The sequence below is a fragment of the Pinus tabuliformis genome, chromosome 9 (assembly GCF_031772625.1).
Source record: "Pinus tabuliformis cultivar Carrire ecotype Pingquan chromosome 9, CPIR1, whole genome shotgun sequence".
Classification (NCBI taxonomy): domain Eukaryota; kingdom Viridiplantae; phylum Streptophyta; class Pinopsida; order Pinales; family Pinaceae; genus Pinus; species Pinus tabuliformis.
In genome coordinates, this window is record NC_142307.1 from 1,357,942,218 (window position 1) to 1,357,968,748 (window position 26,531).

The 26,531-nt window shown below is 39.0% G+C and overlaps 1 pseudogene; it reads right to left on the reverse strand.

The window, feature by feature from the left end:
- Positions 1-1,735: 1,735 nt before the first annotated feature.
- Positions 1,736-26,531, reverse strand: part of LOC149153546 (sucrose synthase 2-like) — a 31,307-nt pseudogene continuing 6,511 nt past the window's right edge.

A 26,531-nucleotide genomic window follows, 5' to 3' on the forward strand; every position in this document is an offset into this window, starting at 1 on the left:
GAGAATCATCGCCAAAAATCTGAGATTTTTCATGTAGCAGAGCTTCAGAGAGCTCAGAATTAGATAGAAGTATGGAATAAGTCAGTAGTTGAGTCTTCCATTGGTCACACTTTAGCTCATGTCAACGAAATCATACGGAACAACATCATTGAGGAGATAGATGAAATCTGGCCATGCATCTAGATTATTTTTTAGCAAAAGGAGTTGATGGAAAAGGCAAAGCAAACCATTGCCAATATAAATGCTCAACTAGGATAGATGCCTCCTACAGCCAACAGCATTATAAAGTTCCTCAAATCCAAGAATAGATATGAACTGGATGATCTAGGAGTGGATGACAGCACTGAAACCATCCTGGAGGTGAAGAAAGTTCTAACCAAGAAGAACTTAGTTGTACAGTTGACAGAGAAGTGCCACACTCTTGAAGTGGCAGTCGACATATTTTTCACAAGGATTGATGCATTGAACAAGAAGGGTCTGCCTTCACTGTTTGTAATCAATGATAAATTAATGACCAAGGAAGACTACATGAAGAAGCTTTAGGATATTTCCAAGGATACAGCCAAGTCTTCCAACATCAAAGGTTCCATGATAGGCAGGGCGTTTTACAAAGCCATCAACGACATATGTTTTATTCAACATGAGATAAAACATATTTTCACTGTAAAACCCACTTTTGCCTGGTATACTGAGATAGATGAAATCTATCGTAAGGTAACCAAGACAGCAATCCCAGATGAAGAATGGTGGGAAAAGTTGTGTGAATTTCAGGATTAGAGTACAAATTAGCTTCACCAGCGAAGCACACGAATAGTGGCCACTCAGCAACAATTTTCCTTCAAAACAGGTCCAAATGTTCAGTTTTTATCGAATTACTTATGTTTCTGTGAGTTTTAAGTAATAATAGAATGTCGTGTCACTCAAGCATTTATTGTAATATTTTGTAATTTTGTTTAAATACTTCAGCCTGTCGAAGTATTGAGGGTTTCACCCTTGAACCAATTATCACACAGATTTGTACTAGGCTAGAGAATTTTTGATATAATAAAAGATTATGGATTTACTTCATATGGCTTGTCTCTCTGTGAGTTGTTTTCATCATGTTTTTCATTATGTATTCTTCATATAATTCAATTCTTTTACAGTCATCCGATTGGAAATTTAATTGAATCTCAATTTCATTTTGAATCCCTGTGAAGTTGAATTTAAATAAGAGATTAATTTACAAGACTATCTGTTATTGTAAATTCCTCTTTGAACTTAAATTGCACTAGATTTCTGTAATAGTTTTATTATATTCTATTGACCTAGGAAACAATGTTTTCTTGATTTCTTCTTATAAATGGTTAAATATTCAGTCTAAATATTAAATCACTTATACTTCTCTATATTCTACATATCCATCCCACTTAAATCAAAATAACCATATGTATTTAAAGAACAACCTTTTGTTTTATTAAGGATATTCCTAAGTTTAAAGCACTTGTTTTTAAACAGTTCACTGGTCATCCAAACCATTAAAATCAACAAAACATTTTAGATTCTTTGGTATAGCCAATTGACCTTAGGTTATCTCAAAGGAAAGCATCAGACTGGCGTCATTGTCGGGGAGCAAAGAGCTGAAAGTTAAATTTTCCCTGGGGCAACGATTTTCCCTTTCCTTTAAGGTGAATAAAGGATAAGGTTATAGGTCAAAATCTTTCACTTGGCAATTCCACTGGTCCAAGATGGTTCCCTATAAGCATACAAGATCACGTTCTGATTCTGAGATTGTTAACCCTCTACCTGACCCAGAAAGACTCATCAGGGGAGCCTCTTCAAGGAGAAGACGTAGAACACCTTCTTCTTCAGCTTTACAACCTAAAGACATTCCATCTATATATCCCTTTTCAATTATACCAACCCATCCTGATTGGACTGAACTACCTCCTAGGGTTTCTGATCTTATTTCCAAAAGAGTAGACCTTCCATCAGCCTTTTTAATACAAACACTTGAATCATATCAAGTTCCATCCCTTCCTATTAAATCACCTTCATCTGAGGAAGAATTGGGTTTGCATTTACCTAAATTCAAACCTCAAGATTTCATTACTCCAACTCCTTATTCTATTCCATCATCCTCAACTAATATTGAAGAGACATTTTCTGTCTATCCGAATCTTTTGTTTGAAAATAAGGAAGACTTCCCACCAGGAGTTCAGAAATTGGTTATCAAAACCCCTTTCAAATCCTTAAAGAGGTCTCCTCCCTCTCCTCCACATGTTAATACACCTACTAACTCATCTTCATCTCCTTCATCCTCATATTCATCATCTTCCTCTTCCTCATCAACACCCACACAAAATCCCCATACTCCTCTTGTTGTTATGGTTTTTCAACCTATCATGCAAGCTAGGTATGCTGCTCTAGTTCTCCCTGCAAACTTGGGAAATTTTCCTAATGTTATCTAAAACATATACCAAGATTCAATGGAGAAACAGGTCCCTCAGCAAAGGATCATGTATCATCCTTCCTTGATTTTGCTGACAATATGAACATAGAAGAGGAAAATGTTTATATGAGATTATTTGTACAATCTTTAGAAGGAAATGTTAGGATATGGTTTAGGTAGCTCAAAGCTGACTCTATCAGAACTTGGAATGAGCTCATAATCATCTTCAAAAAGCAATTGGGGGTAAAGAAAGATCATGTTTAATTCCTTACTGAATTTGAAGAATTAAAGAGAAAACCTGATGAACTAGTTGCTAAATTCATCAAAAGATTTAACAAACTCTATCATAAAATTCATGTTGATTGTAAACCACCAGTAGCAGCTACAAAAGTTAGATTCTCCAAAGCATTTGATGATGATTTCTCAATCATGCTAAGGGAAATAGTTTCTAATACATTAGAAGACATGAAGACACATTCTATAGAGGTAGAAGCCAATAGGTCTTCTTCTGAAAAACTCAAAGCTAAAGCAAAAAAAGAAGAAAGAAAACTAAAAGCTAAGACTGATGATTCATCTTCCTCCAAATCTAAACTTGAAGATTAGAAAATTGATGAAATTACATCTTTGCTTAGGAACCTTCCTAACAGGATTTCCAAAATTGAAACACATCCTAGAACTGTTGTCAGACCTCAAGCTAAAACTCAATTCAGAAGAACTCCTCAAATGCAAATTCTTCAGAGACCAGCTTCTCACCAAAACATTCAACCACCTTTGATAATTGATTATCAACAGTCATAGGATACAGACCCTTTAATCACTGAAGATATCAATAACATTGATTCATAAGTAGTAAAAATGGCCATAGTTCCTTCATCCTCACCTCAGTCTTTTGAACAAGAACCAGGAGATGTTCGACTTTCAAAATACTTAGCATTCTCTAAATCTTTTATTGTAGAATTGAATAAAAGGTATGATCTAAGGCCCAGATCAGGTCTTGTAGACCTCCACATTCTACCACCATAATTGAACCTACAATGAAAACCATTCAAACACAAACTCCAACACCTTAGACTACAAAGTCATCCATTGAAACCCTTTTATCTGACAATACTGTTTTGACCACTTTTAATATTGAAAGGGAATTGGAAAGGATAAATATTCCTATACCTTTAGCTGAACTTTCCAAAAATCATGGTTACAAAAATCAAGTGTCTAAATGGATATAGTCTTCTAGTGTAGATTTTTAGGGAGATGTTATTAGTCTGGAGGATGAAAAACCCTCTGTTGTATTTGGCCCTAGTTCTGATATGATCGATGAAATTGTTCCACCATTTTATGTAACATTAAAAGCTCATGATTTTCTTTTGTACAACTGCATGCTGGATTCTGGAGCCTCTCGTAACCTTATGCCAAAGGTAGTTATGGACCAGATTTAGTTACAAGTCACTCGTTCTTATCATGACCTTTACACCTTTGACTCAAAGAAAGTACCATGCCTAGGATTGATTAAAGACCTAGTTGTGACCTTAGCTCAAATACTTGTCAAAAGTATAGTTTTAGACATAGTTGTCACTAATATTCCTGAAAAGTTTGGCTTTCTTCTATCTAGATCACGTTGTGCTAAACTTGGAGGATCACTTCAGATGGACATGTATTTTGCTACTATCCCAGTCTATGGAGGTGAGCATTTAAGGTTATATAGGGAAGTTAGATTCCTTCATATTGTTTGTAGGTTTGATCAAGCAAAAAACCACCCTATCTATGCAGTAGATCAGGATTTTGGTTTCTTTCACTTATCTTCACAAAATGCATCAAACACTCAACTTGCCATCGAAAATATTGTTTCCCGGCCTAAAGTTGTAGAATCAGATATCTAGAAACTTTACTTTGATGGCTCTTGCTCAAAAGAAGGAGCATGAGCAAGAATTGTTCTAATATCACCAAATAAGGAAAACATTACTCAGTCATGTAAACTTGAATTTTAGGTCACCAATAATGTGGATGAGTATGAGGCTTTTCTTCTTGGTCTTGAGTTACCTAGAAGTTTAAAGGTTCAAAACTTGAGTGTATTTTCTGATTCTGAGCTTATATTGAACCAGGTTATAAATCTGTGTCAGACTAAACACCCAAGGCTTAGGTCCTACATAAATGAAGCTTGGGATACAATTGAAAATTTCTTCCAAGGTAACATAACAGCTATTCCGAGAGATGAAAACATGCATGTTGATTCACTAGCTGTCTCATAATGCTCTTTCAAAATCCTTGAGCCAGTATCATTTTAATACCAAATCAAAGTGAAGTATTGGCCATCCATTCCTGATAACCTTAAACACTGGCAGATTTTCGAAGATGATGAACAGTTGAAATCTTTCCTTCAAGTTATTGTTAAATTCTCAAATATGCAAATTGAAGGAGATCAAAAAGATATTCCAGAATTAAATCAACAAAATCCAGAAACTTCATTCAGTCCTAAAATTCTTAATCATGATATTATCCAATTATCTAATAATTGTGTTCCTAAAGGATTAGTCCCATTGGAAAAATTATTTGATAATAATGATGTCTCTAAAAATCCCTTGTTTCACTCACCTGAAGAAGAAATTGAAGAATGCAATATTAGGACTATGGATGATTTGAGAAATATCAAATTGTCGTCAACCTTACCTTCAGATGTAAAAACCAAATACTTGAATCTTCTTAAAAACTACAAAGACGTTTTTGCCTGGTCTTATAATGAGTTAAAAACTTATGACACATATTTGATTGAGCATAAGATTCCTTTGAAACCAGAAGCAAAACCCTTTCAGCAAAAGCTAAGAAGAATTAATCCCATACTACTGCCAACCATTGAGAAAGAACTTAAAAATCTGCTTGATGCTCATATCATTGTGCCCTTAAGGTATTCTAATTGGGTATCCAACCTAGTTCCTGTCAGAAAGAAAAATGGTGAGATTAGGCTATGTGTAGATTTCTGAAATCTGAACAAATCATCTTTAAAGGATAACTATCCATTGCCTAAAATGGACCATCTACTTTAGAAATTTTCAGGGGCTAATAGGATTTCTATGCTAGATGGATTTTCTGGTTATAACCAGATCATGGTAAGTGAAGCTAACCAAGATAAAACTGCATTCACCACTCCTTGGGGTACATTCATGTATGCCAGAATGCCATTTGAGTTAACCAATGCCGGAGCCACTTTCCAAAGAGCCATGGACCTCACATTTGTAGGTAAAACATTTGAATTTATTGTCATTTATTTAGATGATTTAATTGTTTTCTCTGATTTTGATGAAATTCATTTAAAACACTTGAGAAAGGTTTTTGACAAGTGCAGGAAATTTAGCATATCCATCAATCCGAAGAAATCTTTGTTTGCTATGAAGGAAGGGAAATTACTAGGGCATATAATCTCCAAGGAGGGAGTTATAAGTGACCCAAAGATAGTTTCAGTTATTCAGATGTTGTCTCTGCCAAGGACTAAGAAAGAGATACAAACCTTCCTTGGAAAGATGAATTTTCTCCGAAGGTTCATCCCAAATTATGCTGAGATAGTTAAAGATATAACAGATATGCTTAAGAAAAATAATGAAGTGAAATGGACAATCCCTACTAGATGTTCTTTTGATCATATCAAAAAGGCCATATCTGAGGTCCCTACATTAGCTAGCCTTGCCTATTCTTCATCTTTTAGCATATTTTATTTTGCATCCGAGACAACCTTAGCTGATGTACTTTTACAGAAAAATACAAATGGTGATGACTAGCCTATAGCCTTCTTTTCCAAAGTTATGAGGGATGTTGAACTTAGGTACGATATTATTGAAAAACAAGATTATGCCTTAATTCAAGCCCTCAAAGCCTTTAGAACCTATATCCTGCATTCACACATTACAACTTATGTATTGTTTTGACTCAGCGTAACATTGATGGAAGAAGAGGGAGATGGATTGCTAAAATCCTTGAATTTGACCTTGAAATTAAAACCACAAAGCTAGTAAAAGGCCAAGGCTTGTCCAAATTGTTAGCTGAATCAAACTATAAAGTATTGGGAATTAATCTGGTTTCTGAAATGTCATAAGGGGAGAATTGATATGGAATTTATCCAGGACAAAGACTTAAAGGTATTACAGACTCATGTGCATGGATGTGCCTATGTTACTTTATGCAACGGATCGATAAGATTGAAAAATACATAGACACTGAAGCAGTAAGAGAAAACAGAATAGGAAAACATGTAAACATGACAAGTTTAATAAGGAGTTCATCCAATACTCCTGGGCTATGTCTCCTGGTCCAGCCTTTAGTGGTGGCCTCTCTATTATGTTTTCAAAGCAGAGTTTTTACAACAGTGAGCTCAATTTGAGTCTCACTCAATAGATATAAATCAATAGGATTGGACTTGGATCCCCCAAGTCTCCAAAGTACACAGACTCTCCTTACTAAAACTAGACCTCTATTGGTCATAGTGGTATGAGCCCAATCTGAGACTCATACATGACAGGCATGTATAGAGGAGTTCGCTTCAACCTCTCAAGCCTTCTCTGGAGTACACAAACTCTCTAACTCTCTCTGGCTATGTCTGGCTCGGTGCTACCTTCAAGTCAGCTCGGCTCCTTCTCTCTTTTCTCTACTCTTGGCTTTCTGCCTTGACTAACTCTCCTTGCTTGCTTTGTTTCTGTCAGTTCGTGGCTTTAAAGCCAATCTGCTTTCTGTCTGTTCGTCTCCACTTTCCAGTGCTTTGGTTCTCTTGCCTCTGTCCATTTGAATTCCTCTGTTCTACGTCATCATCACTTTGTAACGCCTTACAAGGAGGTGGTCACCTGTTTCATAACGAACTAAGTGTCAGTTCTCTTGAAAATGTTTGAACGGTCGTTATTTCCATTTAACTCCCAAATTTCCCATGAACATGATTCCTCTGCCAACTCATCGTTCATGTCGGATTTCAAACCTTTTCACAATTCGCCCTATTTACCCCATTGAATCCGGTCATTCGTCGGATCGCATCTCCATCATCGATCTGGAGCCTCCAAATCCTATGGTCTCCGTCCGTATCGGGCAGGTAAGTTGCATGACGTTTACCTCTCTGATGTGAGTGGTTTTCTCTCTCTTCCACCGGACACGTGGCACCCAGTCTGTGGCAGCGGGCGGGACTCGGTTGAAACTACTTACTGCTTGAAGCCCTTTCGATATTTTGTCGGTTTTCGTGTGGGACCTGCTTCTGACGAAATCAGCGAATTCCGTACGGTTTTTGACTTTCAGGGTCCAGTCGCTCGGAGCTTTTTCTTTTCTGAGGGGTTTGCCCGGAGATATTCAGAAACCTCCCCTGTTTTTCAAAAAGACTTCCCATTTTGCTGCTTCATGGCAGTGCGCATTACCATGGGCCAACGGTCTGCATGCTTGACCGAGCGTCCTCGTTGCTCAGCGCTGCTCACAAATTACAACTGTTCAAGGATATTTCTGATAAGCTCGACCTTTGTAAGACTTTGAAACTTTAGCATGAATTTTACAGAGTTATGAAAACTTAGAGAGTTCTTTAGGATCTAATTCGGATCACGGCCTTCCCACTGAAAAATCTTTTGGACCACCAAAAGTTGGTTTTTAAGCATCAATCAAGTGAGGGTACAGATTCCTCAATTGCCCAATTTCTATCCATTTCGCACTGCTTGGTTTTGAACCTTTGAGTCCAATCCTCAGGTACTCAACATCCCCCCTACGCGTAGTTCTCACCTTCCTGTCCAGAACTGTATCTTCCTGCAACTCAATGAGATAATCAGGTAACAGATCGTCAATGGAATGCAATTGACTCTGCTCTTTGGGATCTTCAATCAATGAAGGTTCAAATAATCTCAAGTTGTCTACATTAACAACTGAGTAGATGTGCATGTAAGCTGGTAAATCAAGGCGAAAAGCATTCTCACCATTTTTCTCAAGTATCTTGAAAGGTCCATACCTTATTGGCTTTAGCTTCTTACCTTCACCTTGCATTCTGTCTTTTCTGATATACAGCCAAACTTGATCACCAACTTGGAAACTATGCTCAATCTGATGTTTATCATGCCTTGCCTTGTACTTGGCTTGTCTCTTTTCCAGCTGTTCCTGTACTGCCTGGTGAATCTCTTGGATTTGTTCGATGAACTTGGTTGCCTTGTCCACATCACTGTGTCCATCAATTATTATGTCTTTACCAAAGACAAAATCCAAGGGAGACCTTGGTGTGAAACCAAAACAGGTCTCAAAAGGAGATCTCTGTGTAGAAGAATGTTTAGCTCGGTTGTAAGCATGTTGCACATAACATAAATGTTCATCCCAAAGCTTGGGATGCTTGCTGCAATAGCCTCTGAGCAACTGGATCACTGTCCTATTGACCACCTCTGTTTGGCCATCTGTTTGCGGATGAAAAGTTGTGCTCTTCTTCAGTCTGGTGTCCATCAATTCCCACAAACTTGACCAAAATTTCCCAACAAATCGGGTATCTCGATCAGATATAATGGAAGTGGGTAATCCAAAATGAACCCATACATGCTGAAAGAACAACTTTGCAGTTTGTTTAGCTGTAATCTGTTTGTTACAAGGTATTAAAATACACATTTTGCTGAACCTATCCACAAAAACATATAAATAGTCATGACCTTTTCTAGATTTAGGCAGTCCCCCAACGAAGTCCATAGAAACACTTTCCCAAGGATGAGAAGGAACTGGTAGTGGAATGTACAAACCTATTTTTCTATTGCTGGGTTTTCTTTTAGCACACATGGTACACCCTCTTACATATCTAGAAACTGTCTCATGCATTTTTGGCCAATAACAAAATCTTTGCAGCTATGCAACTGTTTTACTTATACCAAAGTGACCTGATATTAGAGAAGTGTGTGCTTCTCTAATTATCTTTACTCTTTCTGTTTGAGGAATGCATAACTTTCCCAAATGATACAAGAGTTGGTCCTTAACATGATAATCCAATTCTTCTACTTGTTTGCCATGTCTTAAAGTTGCATATACATCTTTAAAATCTATATCTTGAGCATACTGTTCAATGTAGCTTTCATGCAATACTGAATTATGCTTAAGTATAGTGGATGCATTTATGATTGGTCTGGACAACATATCTACAACTTTGTTGTGTATGCCCTTTTTATTTCTGATGACAAGATGAAACGGTTGTAGAAAACCTATCCACCTATAGTGTCTTGATTGCTGCAACTTAGTTTGTGAGTGCAAATATTGAAGTGGTTGATGATCAGTATGTATAACTATCTCTTTTCCCATTAAATAATGTTTCCACTTTTTCACACTTTTTACTAATGCATACAATTCTTTATCATATGTGGGATAATTAACTACTGCATAATTAAATGTCTCAGAATGATAACATATGGGTTTACCGTGTTGTATCAACACTGCTCCCATGGCATAGTCAGTGGCATCTACTTCAATCTCAAATGGTCTTTGAAGATCGGGCAGTGTTGGTACTGGTGTTGTACTAATCTTTTCTTTTAAGGTGTCGAAGGCTTTCTGTTGTTTGCCTCCCCAATGAAACACCTTGTTCAATCCTGTTAAAGCATGTAAGGGAGCTGCAATCAAGGAAGAGTTAGAAATAAACTTTCTCCAACACTGTGTTGCTCCTAAGAAGCTTCTAACTTCTGTAGCAGATTTAGGTTTAGGCCAGTTTACAATGACTGCAACCTTAGAGGGATCTATCTTCAATTCACCACCCCCTACAATATGACCCAAATAATTCAAAGATTTTTTTCCAAATTCACATTTTGAGACCTTAACATAAATATTCTCTTTTTTCAAAACATCTAGAGTCTACTTGACATGCTTTAAATGTTCTTCCCATGTTTTACTAAATATAAGAATGTCATCTAAATATACAATGACAAAATCATCAATGAAAGGTTTGAGTACATCATTCATTATTATCATGAAAGTGGCAGGAGCATTAGTTAAGCCAAAAAGGCATAACCAACCACTCATATAATCCTTGCTTTGTTTTGAAAGCGGTCTTCCATGCATCCTGCACTGCAACTCTGACCTGATGATAGCCACTATGCAAGTCCAACTTGGAAAAATAAACAGCTTCTTTCGAGTACTGATCTGATATATCATCTATGTGAGGAAGGGGATAACGATTTTTTATCGTTATCTTATTTAGTGCTCGGTAATCAAGCACATTCTCCATGAGCCATATTTATTTCTCACCAAGACAATTGGAGACCCACAAGGCGATGTGCTAGGTCTTATGAACCCTTTCTCAATCAACTCTTGTACCTGGTTCTTGATTTCTGCATTCTCTAAAGCAGACAACCTGTACATTCTGATGTTAGGAAATGGAGCATCTTGCTACAAATTAATATCATGTACTATTTCCTTTTTGGTTGGTAGACCTTTAGGTTCTTGAAATAGTATATCATATTCTGAAACAAATTTTTCTAAATCAGCTTGTTGTTTAGCATTATAGCCCTCAAATACATTGGTTTTGTCAAGTTTCTTTTCCTTTACAACCATCAATAAAAATTGTTTGCATGAATTTACAATTCTTTTCATCTGCCCTAGGTTTATGAGAGTATAATTATTCTTGAGTTTATGAGCTCTTACAATATATTTGATTCCATCTTTAACGAGTTGTTACTTGTTCTTAGCTCTATAGAAAATGGCTTTTCTACTATACAAGTAAGGACTTCCTAAAACAATTCCACATATATCCAAGGGAACAATATCTAACTCAACCTCGTCTACAAATGCTGACCCAAAAGTAAACCTAAGTTTACATTGTCTAGTCACTTGTAGCTGTGCTTTATCACATAACCAACCTAATGGATATGGCTTTTTGTGAGGTGTGGTTAGTAATCCCAACTTCTTTACAATTTCTTCAGAAATTAAATTTACTTGTGAGCCACTATCAAACAAAGTATCAATCTTTTGATGCTTGGAAACAACTCGAATATGAAAAATCTCATGTCTTTTCCTCTCATTTTCTTCATTGTCAGTAGATTGTGCAGAATTACTAGTAGATGCTTCAGAATTTTTACCTTTTATACCTGTGGCTGCAATTGTTGTTTCATCTCCTGAATTTGACCCCAAATCTTTTTGAATAGCTGCAGCAATCTTCTTCTTCTTGCCATCGTACTTCTTGGGTTTCAGCTCCGGATGCAGAATCCAGCAGTGTTCATCATCATGCCCATCCTTCTTACAGTGAGTGCATGAAGATTTGGTCTTTTGTACAGTATTTGTCTTCCTCTCTTTCCATTTATGTTTTCTTTTCTCCTTATTCTTGCTTGCAGTGGGTTTTGATGATCCCCCAACTTCTGGGTTCACATTCTTGCCTCTAGCCTCTAGATGTGTAGCTTGAACAGATACCTCATCTATGCTAGTGGGATTAAACATGAGAATTGTGTGCCTTAAGTAGCTATGTAGACCACCTATATACTTTAGCAGAGTTTCAAGTGAGTTTAAATAAATTCCTAGAATCAAAGCTCTTTTCCTAAATTCTTGAGTGTAGCTTTGTACACTTTTCCCTTTTAATTGTCGAAGAGTTTTCCAACTCATCATGGCTTGCTGCATATAAGCTAGTGGATAGAACTTTTTTTAATTACAGAAACAAATTCACTCCAGACAGAAAGAATTTTACCATGCTTCTTCATGTCAGCTTGTGTCCTGCCTTCCCACCATACCAAGGCAGTGCCTCCAAGGTGTAGGCTGGCCAGCTGAAGCTTACTACCATCTGAATCAATGCTCTACACCCTGCAATAAACATCAATCTATCGAATCCAATTATCTGGCTTCTCTGCATTCAACTCTCCATCATATATTGGTAAATCAAATTTAATATCTCAATTAATCAAAGATGTCTTCTTTTTGTTTTCGGGGCTACTAGGAGGTGTGGGAAGTTTTTCTTCTTTTCCTTTGCCTTTAGAGTAGTCATGGAGGAGAGATTCTTCTGCTCCTTTATCTCGTTTGGAATTTGATGCATCTTCCTCTCTACCTTTCTTAAATTCTCTATACATTTCCTCTACCATGGCTCTCATGGTCAGGAAACTATCCATGAACTGAGGGTCTGATTCCAAGGGACTTTCTTCTGACATTTTCCCCTTAGGATAGACTCTTCCAATTTCAGGGTTAGTTTCAACCAACTCTCCTTCTCCTAATTTAAGCTTTGATCTAGTTAGCATTCAACAACAAAATCCAGAACAAGCTTGTCTAACCTTAGTAACCTATAGCTCTGATACCACTTGATCTAGAATTTATCCAGGACAAAGAATTAAAGGTATTACAGACTCATGTGCATGGATGTGCCTATGTTACTTTATGCAATGGATCGATAAGATTGCGAAATACATAGACACTGAAGCAGTTAGAGAAAACATAACAGGAAAACATTTAAACATGACAATTTTAATAAGGAGTTCACCCAATACTCGTGGGCTATGTCTCCTGGTCCAACCTTCAGTGGTGGCCTCTCTATTATGTTTTCAAAGCAGAGTTTTTACAACAGTGAGCTCAATTTGAGTCTCACTCATCAGATATAAATCAGTAGGACTGGACTTGGATCCCCCAAGTCTCCAGAGTACATAGACTCTCCTTACTGAAACTCGACCTCTATTGGTCATAGTAGTATGAGCCCAATCTGAGACTCATACATGACAGGCATGTATAGAGGAGTTCGCTTGAACCTCTCAAGCCTTCTCTAGAGTACACAGACTCTCTGACTCTCTCTGGCTCTCTCTGGCTTGATGCTACCTTCATGTCAGCTCGATTCCTTCTCTCTGTTCTCTGCTCTTGGCTTTCTGCCTTGACTAACTTTCCTTTCTTGCTTTGTTTCTGTCAGTTCATGGCTTTAAAGCCAATCTGCTTTCTGTCTATTCGTTTCCGCTTCCCATCGCTCTGGTTCTCCTGCCTCTGCCCGTTTGAATTCCTCTGTTCTGCGTCATCATCACTATGTAACGCCTTACAAGGAGGTGGCCACCTGTTTCATAACGAACTGAGTGTCAGTTCTCTTGAAAATGTTTCAACGGTCATTGTTTCCATTTAACTCCCAGATTACCCGCGAACATGATTCCTCTGCCAACTCATCATTCATGCCGGACTTCAAACCTTTTTACAATTCGGCCTATTTACCCCGTTGAATCCAGCCATCCATCAAATTGCATCTCCACCGTCGATCTGGAGCCTCCAGATCCTACGGTCTCCGTCCATATCGGGCGGGTAAGTTGCATGATGTTTACCCGTCTAATGTGAGTGTTTTTCTCTCTCTTCCGCCAGACGCGTGGCACCCAGTGTGTGGCATTGGGCGGGACTCGGTTGAAACCACTTACCACTCGAAGCCCTTCTGATATCCTGTCGGTTTTCGTGTGGGACTCGCCTCTGACGGAATCGGAAAATTACGTACGGTTTTTTACTTTTTGGGTCCAGTCACTCAGCGCTTTTTCTTCTCTGAGGGGTTTGCCCAGCAATATTCAGAAACCTCCCTTATTTTTCAAAAAGACTTCCCATTTTTCTACTTCGTGGCAGTGCACGTTACCATGGTCCAACAGTCTGCGCGCTTGACCGAGGGTCCTCGTTGCTCGGCGCTACTCACAAATTACAACTGTTCGAGGATATTTCTGATAAGCTCGACCTTTGTAAGACTTTGAAATTTTGGCATGAATTTTACAGATTTATGAAAACTTAGAGAGTTCTTTAGGATCCAATTCGGATCAAGAATCCACAAGAACCTTCCTTAATATCAAGAGAGAATCCACAAGAACCTTCCTTGATATCAAAGGATAATCCACAAGAACCTCCTCCTCTTAGAGAAGGGGAGAATCCACAAGAACCTATTTCTTCATATCAAGTTATTCTTGTTCACATATATAAGAAATATCTACTCTCTAATTGGTATTCTGATATTGTGCAGTTTCTTAGATATTTTCAATGTCCGACTGATCTTAATTTGAAACAGTGCAAAGCTCTGAAGATTAAAGTAAAATATTGCATTATCAATGCTAATCTATACTAGAAAGACCCTCTTAATATCCTTCTTTTGTGCTTAACTGAAAATGAAACAAAGGGAATTATAGATCAGTTCCATGCAGGGTTTTGTGGTGGACACTATGCCTAGAGAGAAACAACCTACAAAATTTTAAAAGCAAGTTTTTATTGGCCCACACTTTTTAAATAAGTTGGAGCAAGAATAAGAAGTTGCAAACCATGCCAATTATTTGCAGGAAAACAGAAACTATCAGCACTTCCTTTGGTCCCAATATCTGTCCATGATCCTTTTCTACAATGGGGGTTGGACTTTATAGGGGAAATTCATCCACATTCCAATAATCAACACAGATGGATTTTAACTGCTACAGACTATTTCACCAAGTGGGTAGAAGCCATACTGGTTAAAAATGCAACTGATATTGTTGTGATAAAATTTATTGAAGAAAATATCATGTCAAGATTTGGATGTCCTCAACAGATTGTTACAAATACTGTAGCAGCTTTCAGCAGTGTTAAAATGATTGAATTATGTCAAAAGTATTCAATCCCTTTACACCATTCTACACCATACTATCCACAGGGTAATGGAATAGCAGAGTCTTCCAACAAGAGCTTAGTTAAGGTCATTAAGAAGACTCTTGAAGACCTTTAAAAGAGTTGGGACAACCATCTTATTCATGTTATCTAGGAAAATAGAGTTTCTCCTAAGAGATCAATAGGAAAGTCTCCTTTCCAATTAGTTTATGGCAAGGAAGCGGTTTTTCCTACTCATTTGGATTTACCTGTTATGAGATTCCTCCAGGAATCCTATGAAGAAAAAGATGATTTCTCAAGAAGGATTAATCAAATTATTGAGTTAAATGAAGACAAGGATGAAATTCAGTACAAGCTAAGGAAATACCAGAATAAGATGAAAGAACTGTTTGACAGAAAGGCTAGAGAAAGAAATTTCAAGAAGGGTGACCTAGTGCTTAGATGGGATACAAGGAGAGAAGATAAAGGCAAGTGTGCAAAATTTGACAACCTCTGGTTTGGTCCATTCAGCATTGCAGAAGTCAAAGGGAATAATACATTCATCCTGCAGAATCTGGAAGGAGAGTATTCCTCATTCCAAGTCAATGGGAGATACTTAAAACATTACATTTAGTATTGATTTTTGAAAAATGCAAGTGAGATCCGTCATCTGTAAATATTCCGAGAGTTTAATTTATTTTTGAAAATTGCAAGTGAGTATCTATTTCAGCAAAGATTCCATAGCCCGAGGAGAAGGCACTTGGATCTTCTTTTTCTCTGCATCCCATAGGGGGAAGTAGTCCCTAGCTGGAGTCGATGTTGTATCATTATTTATTTTTGATAAGTTAGTGTATTAGTCAAAATAATTTTAAAATGTTAAGTTAGGATATGGATGCAAAAAGAAAGAAAAGTTAAAATGTTAGGAAAAATTTGATGTTTTATAGGCTTCCATATCAATATAATGTTAGGTGGTAGTTGTCCTAAATAAAGAAGGCAAAGGAAAATAAAATGCTAGGGAAGCAAAAAGAAAAGAAAGGCTTCATTTTATGCTTTCATAAATGCACAGGTTGCTAGTCTAAATGCGCCACAAGTCAATTATCAAATGATATTTTCATGTGCAGAAGAAAAAGACAGAGAGTAAAGGTTTACCTAAGGTTTATATATTAATTTTGGGTATTAATACTATTCCTAAGTTTTAAATCCCATTTCCTAAGTTTTAAATCCCATATTACCCCTCTACTCATTCTTCCCTTCACTTTCATATCCCTAAGTCATTACACCCCCTCATACATTAAAAATAATCCATATTATGTGGTTATAAATCTTCCTGACCCCACCGAACAATCCCGTCACATCATTATTAATTCCCTGCCGTGTTACACTTCATCTCCACCCCATCTTCCCACATCCAATGGCCTGCATGTGATTTCGGCCCCCCTCACCATTCAAGATTTACCGTCAAGGGTGGGGGTTTCAAAATGGGCGGTATACCAAACCGCACCCATCCCTACGTGTCAGCTTCACAGCATTTCGGACCCCCCTTGAGTGAAATCACTAACCGCTCAACCCCCCTCCGAAAATTTGATTCTATTGCTCCCGATACCTCTTACCTGTCTGTTGCCACCTCATCAGTCTGTTAAACTCCATCAAATCACATTCATTCCCTCTAGAATTAACTCGTTAAGCATTCAATTGGTTTAGTCGTTAATTCAACGGACCCACACCACCAATGGAAAACCAAAATTTCTATATAAACCTCCTTCCCATTTGTGAACAGGTTACTGAATTCTTGTTTTATTACTGTTAACTGATTTGATTGTAGGTTTCTCACCAAATCCCGACATTGTCAAATCACCAGCGACACTCTCTTTCCGATCATTTCCATATTATTCCTTCTGTTCACGTCTCCGAAGTCTGACTTTTGTCTGTGAATTGTCTCCTCCCAATCCATTTTTCACTCCTAGTCTTAGCCATAGCCAAAATTCCTCCAAAGGACAAAGGGCCAGAGGAAATTGTCAATCCTCTGATCCATCCTCCTATAGACCTTCATCGCATTCTTATGGCTAACCAAGATTACAAAATTCATGAGACACTCTGTGAAATCGACCTATTCAAGATGTATTGATGGCTCGAAGACATGTATATAGATAAATCATATGATATCCAGTTGTGGGAATCAAATTTACCTCACTACTTATTTCCTCTTACCCACAACACCCTAGATTTTATTAGAAAATGTCATGCATCCTATTTTCCAAGCCAAAGGGCCATAACCACTCCCACTGGAGAAATTATGTTTACCATAACCCCTCAGGCCATTGATCAGATGATGCAAGCCCCCTTAGTAGAGAATGATACCCCATTTTCCTATGAAGCACTGATTGAACTATACCAGAAACTAGACTTTGCCAAGAGAGCCCAAACTCTTGAGTTGTTTTTGACACAAGATGCTTCATTACCAAAGAAAAATCCTCCTTATCCCTCCTCCATATTCCCTGAGAGAGCCAAGCAGATTATCACTGTTGTTTCCTACCTCCTTGGCTACTACTCTAATCAATGGGTAGATGAGGCCATTATAGGATTTTTGTCCATCTTCTCTATTGATTCTAAGCCCTCAATTGTGTTTAATTTCAGCCATTTTCTTGCAGAGTCCATTCATCAGCAACTTGTTAAATTTCCAACTGAGGAGGTATTCAAATATGCCTTTGTATTAGTTTATATGTTCCTATACTTTCAGGGGGACAACATTAACCTATCTTTGCAAAAACTGGATGAGAAGGGAAACCAGCAGTTAGTCATATTTTGGACTACTCTGGTCATGAAAGAGCAGAAAGACTGCACTTATAAAAAATTTACAGAGATGTTTTTTCACCCAGCAATAGGTCTCATGAACAATAGAATAAAACCGAACATTAGTGAATAAATCAAAAGGGTGTTGCAGTTGTCAGATCAAGTTCAAATAGGGGACTGGTACCTTTATGAAAATTATACATAAATAAGAACATTTGGATGCGAGCTCCCACCTTATAAGCTGCAAAAATTCCTCCCAATGAGGATTTTTTCCTTGGAGTACATAAGGTAGATGATAAACATGGATGAAATCCACTTTGTTGCTACCAAGAAGAAATCCCAATTTAAAATAAAAACACAGGTTGGTTGTTTCATTTGCAACAGTAGGGCAGCAAGGGAGGAGGCAGATAAGCTCTTGAGGGAAATGCAGTTCAGCCTCAGTTTTACCTGGTCTTATGATCCATTAGGGATCATTTCTAGATTAAGGGTAGAAACCAAGTCTACTCCTTACTTTCACACAGCTAGGCCAGAAATAGAAAAGTACAAGAATCAGTTAGAGTGGGTTGAGAACACCTTACAAGAGGCAGAAGAATAGTAGGTATCATCATCTACAATGCAAACTCCCACCATGCAGGAGAAGACAACCAAGAGGAGCAGAGAGGAAGAGTCCCCTTTAGGGACTGACATATTCAGTGAAGGGTTTAAAATAATGTACAGAAAGAAGGCCAAGCTTAGTTCCAGACTGAGCCTTAGCAAAGATTCAGAGAAGCAAACCATTATCACCACTAATGAGCCACTTGTTTCCTCATTAGTGGGTGATCAGTCCACACAGTCTCCTACCACCTCCACAACTTCACAAGAGCAACAAAAAATAATGCAGACAGGTACATCTACTTCAGGCGAGTCAGAGAAGAGCATAATGGACATCTTCAAGGAGATAAAAGTCAGAAATGAAGCCTTGAATATTAACACTTACAACCAGTTCTGGAAACAGACTTCTGGTGCCCAAAGCAGGCTGCTGTCAACCTTTGACTCAGAAAAGGGGAAAATGCAAATGGCATTCCTCCAAGCACAAGTTCCCCAGCTTAATGGAGCATCATACTACAAAAATACAGCTTTTGAGTTTGATGTAAAGGATATACATCCCATTGACCAATTGGAGATGCATAAGCAGACTGGGTAAATGATATTCTCTACTGTCACTAACACTGTCATGACTTTATCGAAATTACAAGTTACATTAGCAAATGTCCAGTCACATCTAAAGATGGATAAGGTCTTTGCACTTGCCAAAGTGGTGGGCCCCAGTATTGTAGCAATAATGCTACAACTCCTGGAACTCCCTTCTTTAATTTTATCAACCCGGTAGTTCATAACAAACTTGGAAGCGACGGTGTTGTATGCACAAGTACTAGCTCTTGCCGCAGCTGTCACTTGGTCAGCTGGCACAAGTCCACTAGGAGCTTAAGCCAACTTCTATGAGCTCTTAGAAGAAGCTTTTTAATTGATGGATGAAAGCTAACTCGAAGGAAGCTAATCTAATCGCAAAAAGAAACTGAAAGCCAAAAAGAAACGCAAACCCTAGCAAACCCTAATTCTACCAGCTAGTCCTACTGACGCAAAGGAGAGCATGCAAACTACTAAAAGAGATGCCATTACTTCTATGAAGGTAAAATACATGTGTCTTGACTACCTCTATCTGAAGAAAACATCTTTTTGTATTTTTGTTTAAGTTGTTGGAATTATCATGCATGTGCTTCTAACTATTTTTTACTGTGCAGAGGTGGATCAAGGAGGAGAAATGCTTGGGAAAGGTTGGGAAGGTTCAAAGAGGGTTTAAGGGGTCCCTAACACCCTTCCAGAGAGTCCCACAAATTTTGGCTGCCAAGAAACCGTGTTTATGAGCTTCTACAGGAAGTCTGCAGGGGTTCTACAGGATGTTCAGGATTTCTACAGGATGTTCTGTAATTCTTCTATAGGATGTTTCGAAATGGGATTTTGGAGCATGGATGGAGGGAAAAAGATGGAGGAATGAGTATGGAGGTGAAATAGGGGTGTGAAGAGGTCTAGGACTTGGTGGATGAGGATAAGGAGCGATTGGATTTGTTCAAGGATGGAGGAAGCGATGATGCACAAGAATGTAGGAATTAGGGCAAGGTGGGGAAAGTATGGCAAATGAAGGGTACGAATCATGGACTAAGGGTTGGAGTAGATTATCTGATGGATTATAGGTAGATAGAGAAGGATAACAGGTGCTCTGCAAGTTATTTTTCGAATTTAACAAAAGAAGACTTGGAAAATCAAGAACCTAATTACCTTGACCTAATCTGACCTAGATAATAGCAAAAGAAATGGAACAGAAGTTTATTTGCACAAAATCAGATGAACTAACTATGCAACTAAGCAATCGTAACCCTAAGCATGCGGTCAAAATTGATATCAAGTTTGACAACTAAGAATCCAACACTAATACTTGCATGGTGAAGCAAAACATCGTTTTTGTGGGCAGCAAGGTCACCTTTGTCCCAACTCACGATCCCACTGAGGGAGAGGTAAGATCAGAGGTGCTTGAGCCCCTTTTTCCAAGGATCCTTTATGTTATTAATCTATCCAAATCAATCTGAACATGAAAATCTACTTTAATCATCAAAAGCAACCTAAATAACACAACAAGTTTTAAATCTAAATAGCAGATTTTACTCTAAGAATGCAGCAAAGACACATGAAAGTAAACAAAGGAGGTATTGGGCACTTGAGATGGGCCCAACCCCAAGAGCTACAGCCTCCTAAGAGAGATTTAGAGCTGGTGCAAAGCTGGATTCATCTTTATTGATCAAGAAATGAAGAGTTACATCAAAACTGTCCACAAGGAGAACTTGAAAATGAGCTGACAGCAAAACTAATCTATTGCCTAAAAATCGAACTACAAAATGACTACAACAAGACTATGAAATGACTAACTACTAGCTAACCAAAATGAGGCCCTAAGCCTTCTTATTTATACAAATTGAGGACCCAACAGTCCTCCTAAACTTTAGGGACTCGGCTGCCCAAAACTTGTAGTTAACAGCAGTCCTACTTGACTTGCTTGGCTGCCCTTGTGCTAATTGATTTGGTGGCCCTTGAACTCTGAGCTGATGGTGGAGAATTCGAGGTAAGGGCCCATAAATGAAGGGGACACCTTCCTACAAATCCTCTCCCTTGTTCTCCCACGAATTTGGCTGCCAAGTGCTCATTAAAACCTTCAATTTTGTCTCCAAGTTGACCAAAGAGGCTACACAAAGCACCCATTAGACTTGTTGGCATAATGACTAACCCAATTCACTCTATTAGCATAAATATAATAAAAAACATGCAATAAACTAATGAGAATGGTGGATTAAGTTGAATTAGGAGGTTGAATGAGCCCAAATAATTATCCATTTTTGGGGCTCATCATCACCCCCCTACTGAAAGTGTTGCTCATCCTCTGAGCAACCAATCTATCTCCTCATTTTCGATGGCCTTGGTGGCCTCCTTGTCATGCCAAGCTTCTAAAGTGATGTCCTTTTCTCTGTCATGAAATCACGCTTTTCTCTTTGTTTCTTCCCACTGCCTGCTCCTTTTCCTATTGAATTCTCCTTGGTATGATTGTGCAAGTATATTCAATCTGATGGTGGCAATGGTGGTGAAAGGAGATGAAACCAGTGGAGGATGGAAGAAAAGAGTGGTTGCATGCCTCCTCAACAGACTTATAGCTTCAAATACCTCTCCATAATTGATTCTGGCCTGCCCAAAGGCTTCTACATGATGTTTTTGGTAAAAATACAGAACTTCCTATAGAAGGTTGAACCGTGACTAAATTGTGCCCGAACCCTGAAAAAAATGAGTGTTCATGGAGGGGGTGGATGTGAGGATGCCTGGGAAATTGGTAGGGACACTTTTGCTTGTGCTGGGAGGCCGTTTTCTGGCTTCCTGTAGAAACAGTTCTCTGTCTTCCTGTAGAAACAGTCTGCTAACTTCCAGTAGAACCAGTTTTCTCTGATTTGGCTTGCTTGGCTGGGGTGCCTTCTCCTTGACCTGTGTTGTGGTTGCCTTGGGTGTGTCCCTACTTGTTTGGCCTTTTTCAATCTTCTCTACTCTCTTCTGCAATCCTTTTCCAAGGTGTTTGTGCCATTGTTCCTCCCACAGTTTTAGGCTTAGCAATTCGGCCCATTTCTCCTTTTCCTCTATGTTTCTTCCTTCTTTTTCTTTCTTGATTTTCCTCTTTCTTTCCTTGTGGATTTTTTCAATTCGTTGATTGCATGTTGTACCATAGGCCTCAGGAATAAACCGCGCCACCACAATAATTTCAGGTTTGATGTCCAATCCTTGATGTGTTGTTCTCAGCAACATTTCATTCTCCAATGCACAAACTTGATCAAGTATATACACAACCTGTCCACCAGTATCTGGCATTCCTAAAACAATTGCTTGGCCAAAATAACCCTGAGGTGAAAGAATCACAACATTAAAGACCATAGGAATCCTTCCTAGAAATGTTTCTAAAGTTGATGGATCAGGGGCCTGCAAAGTCTCCAAGAGCAAATGAATCATATCCAAGACATGTTCTGCATTGTCTCCCCATCCTTTTTCCAATCCCATTTCTTGTAATTTGTATTCAAACTCTGTATGTGGTGTATTCTTGGGGAACTTTTTAAGATATTCCACTGCCTTTACCAAGACTGAGCGTAGCTTGGACAAACTTTGTATTCTCTCATTCAACATCAGCTTCTGGCCTCTGTAGCTGTGTGCTCGAAGGAAATGCAGCAAGGGCTGCATGCTTTCTCTATCATGGAATAATCTTGAGGACAAATGCTGATTGAGAAATTGAACTCCACTACCAATGGAAGATGGCCGTGTTGGGCGAGGAAAAGATTCATTGAAGGGCTCAAGGTCTAGCTTCAATGCATATTTATCCTTGACACTTTCATCCACAAGGTGCTCCTTGAATTCCAAATATTCAGCCACAGAAAGTTGTTCAACAGCAAGTTCATCAACATTTGACACGGACATAATCCCATATACTAGACCTTGGTCGTACTGCAAGGACAATCTGTGGTGGAAGAATGATGTCCTCCTGTGTCTTAACACATCTCCAAATAGCCCTTCTTTGAGCGTTTGAAGTTCATCATTCTCTCCCAATACCTCTGTTAGTCATCTAATAAATGATGAGGCCGCAAAATCTTCTTCCCTTGTGCTACATATCTCTCTTCAGGCTCCAAATTTAATGAAGAAAACTCGGGCTTTTCTGCTCTGGACGGCTTTGCTATACTTTCCTGTAGGACGTCTTCCTGTAGAAACGCCTGTACAGTGCCCCTGCGCCTCTGTGCGAGCTTGATACACAGCAGAATATCAAAGACAAGTAGAAAAACTCAGCGGAGGACGATAGGTTAATCATTTTGTGGAAGCAGAGGATACATACTTCAGTTGAAAATGTTGCAAGTGTAAGTTAACAACAATCTGTGAGTTTCAGCTGAGCATTCATTAATTGTTGCATGATTTGTGGTGAAGGAGTGAGGTGGCCAGGTGTACGTGGCCACATGTAGACGGTAGTGCTATGATGAGTTGCATGTCCTCTTCTTGTTAATCAGTTGCACTGGAGTTAAAGCCTCTACCACTGTCTGTTTTTTTTTTTTTTTTAATTTTCACGTGAGTTGTCTAACACGTACGCTGCATGATTCATGGCTGATTGCTAGAGAATTGGAAAAGGAACTATCGGCTTAATCTTGCTATATTCGTGCCTTAATTCCACCATTCCATTCGTTCATGCAGTTTTTAAATTAGATCTGTGCAATAGAAGGACGAGTTTCAGTCACGTACCTGAAGTCAAATGGCTGTCGTGAGCTGCTGTGGCCTGTCATTGCTGAATGCATTTGATTCTATGGTTGCATGATGGCTTGGTTGCTGATTCATGGCTGGTTTTCTTGTGCAGGTGTCCTCTGGCCAGATGCATGCTACAGGAGTTCATTTCCACGTTCAGATCTACACCCTCAAGCTGCTGCTGCTGAATTTTCACTGGATAGAAACTTGTTTTTGCCATTGCTCCCAAACGGTAAACCGGATCAATCTGAAACATGCTGAGCACGTTCCTATCATCATTATGCATCTCCCATAGCAAAATTACGATCAATGGATGCACAGATTTCGAGAAAAATGGAAAATGGCTGAATATTTCAGAGATCGATTTCTCGGAAACCGTGCATCAGAATCGGCTGAAACTGCTTGGGTAGGCTACTATCACCCATGTGCATCTCCCCATGAAACAGATTTTGAAACGGATGCACGGATATGGAGAAAATGCAAAAATGGCTGATGGTGATGGAGGCTGATTTCTTGGAAACCGTGCACCGGAATTGGCTGAAATTGCTCAGGCATGTTGCCATCACCCCTGTACAATTCCCCCTAAAACGGTTTTTCAAATGGATGCATGGTTTTCAAGTTATGGCAAAAACAAATTTTGTTCTATGTATTTTCTCTTCAAAGCATTTTGCAAGTTTTTGCATGGAAAGAAAAACTGAGCTTGGGCTGTGATGCAGGTATGGAGATGATGGAGGAGGAGTTTGAAAAGTACAGGAGGACTTCTAAACCCTTGAGGAAGCTACCATGTTCGCCAAACCGCCTTTTTGAAATCCATTTCTAGCTTCCTACCATTTCTACAGGAACTTCCTGTAGAAGCACAATGAAGAAGCACAATGAGGTGGAAAAGATGATGGAAAAGTGTGAGGAATGGGAACATGGATGCTTGCAGGCATAACCAATGGATTCCAAGCTTTAGATCCCCTTCCAAAATCGAATCTGGCTCGCTTGAAGGTTCTACAGGATGTTTCCTGTAGAAATATAGAACTTCCTCTAGAAGGCACAAAAACTCCTTTGTCTTTGTTTTGAGTGATCCTCCTAACCTGCAATGTCATTGCTGTAACCTGAAATTATTCAATGGAAATTAGATTTATTTTTATTTTTCTTTTTCTCTTTTTTTTTGAAAAACAACCAGGGCGCCTCATGGAGGTTTTCACCCTAATTGCCTGCCCTGGGCACCTCCAAGGGAGGTTTTCACCCAGAGATCTTATTCTCTTTTCTCTTTTTTCCTAACCCATTGACCGCCTCATGGAGGTTTTCAATCAATGAGCCAATCTAAGGCGCCTCCGAAGAGGTTTTCACCTTAGATTTTTATTTTCATCTTATTTTCATTTTTTCTTTTTCCTTTTTTTTTCTTTTTTTTTCTACCCTACCCTACTTGAAAAACAAAATCATTTTCAAGTATTAGAATACTTCCAATGGAGCCATGTGCACATCGAGATCAGAGACAAAATGATGTGGCGGCTTGAGATGCATGCTTTGACAGGTATCCGGATTTCAGAGACCAAATGACCTGACTTTGAAGGGATCAAACATAGCTGAAGAAGATAGTATCGTTGCAACTTAGTGACCGTCTGAAACCATATCTCAATATAGCTCTGATATCCTTGGTCCTTTTGCTGATCTGGATCATTCTTCATGTCACCTTCTATCATGACCTTCTCATCTTCCTCTTTTTGCTGATCTTTCTCTTGAGTACATGGAGGATTTGATGGTAACCATGAGGGAACTCTCTCGATCTCTAATTTTGATTTCTTCTCTTCATCAAGTGCAGCCCATGGTTCTTTGATCTCCTCTTTTGAATCTTCTTTTGCCTGATGTGGTCCTTCAATGCTTTCAATATAGTCTCTTTTTTGCAATACTCTTCCTGAGCTATGGTGAAGATCATTGAGCTCAAGAGCAGTTGTTTGGACATGTTGTGCCTCAGCTTTGCAATTGGGTTGAGCTGCTCCATGGTATGGTTTTGGAAATGGTGGTACGGGTAGTTGAGTGGAGGTGTGTATTTGAGATGGATGCGGATGGGGTTGTGGTTGGGTAGGCATTTGGGGTTGCCTTGGTGGAGGAGGAGGTGATGGTTGCGGTTGAGGAGGTGGTGGAGGAAAAGAAGTGGGAGGAGTGTTGTATTGGGGCCTCCACCCCTGATGAGGTGCATTCCATTGAGGTTGTGGCTGAGCATAAGAGTGAAACGAATGAGCAGCTGGTTGGGCATAATATGGATCTATGAAGGAACAAGGAGGAGGTGTGAACCAGGAAGGATGAGCAGGGGGACCCCAAGAAGGCATGAAAGTGGCTTGATAGGGGTCATAATAGGTCTCGGATGTCCCTTGCAGTTCCTGCTGATAAGATCTAGGTTCATGTGGCCTCCTTTGGTTCATATAATAGAGTGATTTAGTGGCTCCTTTGGCTCTCTGATATGCAGCTTTGATTCTGGGTAAGGAAGGGCACTGATCTGTAGGATGGTATTCTTCACATACAAAACACACTTCTATGGAGTACAATGGACATTCGTTCCTAGGATGCTTTCTAGTGCACCTAGGACAAAAAATGGCCAAAGCCCTCTTGGCTTCTTCTTGCTTCTTTTGGATCCGCAAGGTATCTAGTTGCATGGTAAGAAACAGCCTCATATCACTCTTGAAATCTTCGATCTGATTTTCAAATTCGTCTTTGGACAAGGTGCTGCTCCCAAGATTTTTGCTTGTAGCCATTTGCTCCAGAGGAATGGTTTCTTCTTCTTCTTCCCTTGAGGTTCTTCAAATGTGTCTTGCTGTCCACCTAAGGGTTCTTTAATCACAGCCATCGAAGAAGAAACTTTGTGGGTCCCTAACACCCTTCCAGAGAGTCCCACAAAGTTTGGCTGCCAAGAAACCATGTTTATGAGCTTCTACAAGAAGTCTGCAAGGGTTCTACAGGATGTTCTGTAATTCTTCTACAGGATGTTTCGAAA